The following is a 2,802-nucleotide window of genomic DNA, read 5'->3' as shown; positions in this document are numbered from 1 at the left end:
TACATCTTCTTCTACATGCACAATGACATCTTTGAACTGCTATTGAGAGAGGCGGAGAACTCTCAGTCCCGGAACACAGAATGCTAGTAGATGAACTCCTTTTCCGAGGTTCATAGGATGCCTTCCCTCACAACCACTCTCTTGGGAAGAAAAAGTTTGAACTCTACCCACAGATACGGAGACAATGAGGCCATGGGCCTCACTGTCATGCACATGCATTATGGGAAAATGCTTTCCAAAACTCTGCATAACAAGCATTCTTCCCTCTTCAGGGAGAGGCTTTGAAATGTTCGTCCTTACTTGGTGTAATAATTTGAATTGCTTTAGGGATTCAATTATGTTCCTCCGATGTGTATGTCAATTTGACCAAAGCATGGTTCTCATATTATGTAATTATTCCTCATTTTGTGTTTTCATGCTATTAATCTGTGGTATACATCCTGCCCTCTATAATGTGACTGAGGGGGGGAATTGATGTCAGTTATATTAATCTAGTGCCGTGTATTGTAACAGAATTAGATTATTATTAAATACACTCTTTTAGGATCAAAGAAAGCCTGAACCACATTGTTAAAAGGGGTCAAGGACATTTACTGAGCTTATAAAACCTTGCCCTTGAAATGGAACGGTGAGTTCACATCTCTACCCACCCACAATGTTGGACAAGTTCTGCTTATGAAAGTCACCCACTTGTGCTACTTCAGTCCTTGCAACACTAGATAGCTAACACACTGGGGAACCCATTAGAAATGCACATTCGTGGGTCCTACTTCAAACCTGGTGAAGCAAAACGATTGGGAATGAGGGAGCAGTCTGATGGACACGGTGAGGCATCAGACACCTTGAGAGGCCCTGCTCTCCTGTGTACAGCACATTGGTCCATTTTGCTACTGGGTTAGAGTCCCTCTGTGATGTACATGAAACTTCTCACCAAGTAACCAAAGATGGAAGATGTGGGCATGCCCTTCCAAACAGTCATTTCTTTTACAGTCTATGGAGGCTCAAGGACGGGTAATAGTCTACACTCAGTTATGAAATAAGCAAATTTATAGAGACCAATGTGTGTATATATATATATATATACATACATACACACACACATATATACATGTATATATATATACATATACACACACACACACACATATATATATCCAAAAAAGAAAAAGAAATAAAGTAGGAAAAGGAAAAACCCCACTATCATTGAATTTACTCCGACTCACCAGAACCCTACAGACAAAGTAGAACTGCCCCCGTGGGTCCCCAAATCTGCAAACCGTGATGGGAAGAGACACGCGCATTTTCCATAGAGTGGTCGGTGACTGCAAACACTGACTTTCACGTTAGCAGCCCGGCTCATAAACCGAGTCTCCAAAGCACGAGGCCTGGGGGCTCACTGGAGGGACACTGAATTCATCTAGATGCTGGGGGATATTTTGCAAAAGGGTAGAGATAATGATGGCATGACATGAAAAATGTTCTCAGAATCATTGAATTGTAAATGTCGATATTATTGTGCTGGTGAATATATTGGTGTTTATAAGAAGACGTCCTAATTAACAGGAAAAGCCTGTGTAGCACAGTCCAGGGCTGGCACACACGGGGTTGCCACAAGTCAGAATTAACTGTGGCAACTGATGGCGGCATACATGAAATGGTAATGTGTATCCACTGCTGGCTGTCAAACTGATGATGTCAGGAAACCCTGCCAAATTCCCCATAAGAATAAAAAAAAAAGTGTCATCAGTCACTGAAGGGGACATGTGGAAATTGTTAAATTGGTGAAGATGCTGTCATTCTGATCACCACAATTTTTAGAACATAAGTTAATACTAAACATGCCTCTTTTGTTGGTGTGGAGACGAATGCATGGACATGCTGGGGAGCAAGACTTGCAGCCAGTGGAGGAATCCAGTCAGTTCACACAGGTTTGGCGTGAAATTTTCGTTGAGCCCGGCAAATGGGTTGTTAAAACGCAAGTGGTAATCAACGTTCTCTCTGAGGTGGGCAAAGGGCAACTGCTCACTGTCTAAATCATAAATTTACACTCCTTACTACTTTTTAACATTCATCCATGCAACAGCACATTCTAAGCATTGGTAGTGATGTTCATTCGGTCCATAGCTATACAAAAATCAGACAGAACTATACTTGCGCTATTTATTTATTTATTTCATCAAACTTTTAGTACTTTTGATGAAATATGACATTTTTAGTCCCATGTAAATAAGCATATAACATAAAAGTGCCAAAGAATCAGAGGATGACATGCTTTGTGGTATGCCCCCTAATTCCCAGGAGATATGATGAGGGAATTATGCAATTTCTGAAAGTGTTTAAAGAGCTAAAAACATCATTCGAACAATTGATGTCAGTCCGGCAGAAGCGGAAAGGGCTTTCTCAGAGATGAATGTAGTATGTTCAGAGAAGGGAAGTCGCCTGTTTCTACTTTCTCAAACACACGATTATCTTCTCACTGGTCTACCTCTGAAGGAATGGACCCCCCTCCTGAGGTAAAAAGATGGTTAAGAGTAGGTCACACAGGTGACCGTGCTTGAATAAAAGAGAAGAATATTGCAAGTGAGAACACAAATCAGGAAGCAACATGGGGATGTCTTAAATAACAACAATGTTATTGCTTTTAGTCAGGTTTTGTTTGATATTCTTTCATTCATATTTTAAAACTCGGTTTTATAACATAATCTAGTTTGTGTATCTATTTTATTGTTCTTATTTAAGTATGAACTGCATAAAATAATAAACTACCTCCTGGTATTCTGGTCATTTAAGACTTAAAACTGT

At 40.2% G+C, this 2,802-nt stretch overlaps 1 protein-coding gene across 1 annotated transcript in view; it reads left to right on the top strand.

Annotated features, from left to right (window-relative positions):
* Positions 1–2,802, top strand: part of USP29 (ubiquitin specific peptidase 29) — a 46,767-nt gene that overhangs the window by 12,299 nt on the left and 31,666 nt on the right. The window lies entirely within an intron of this gene.

The sequence above is a fragment of the Echinops telfairi genome, unplaced genomic scaffold (assembly GCF_000313985.2).
Source record: "Echinops telfairi isolate 266 unplaced genomic scaffold, ASM31398v2 ScPeMD7_655;HRSCAF=1070, whole genome shotgun sequence".
Classification (NCBI taxonomy): Eukaryota; Metazoa; Chordata; class Mammalia; order Afrosoricida; family Tenrecidae; genus Echinops; species Echinops telfairi.
Note: the sequence above shows the minus strand (reverse complement) of the source record. Positions and strands in the feature narration are given on the sequence as shown.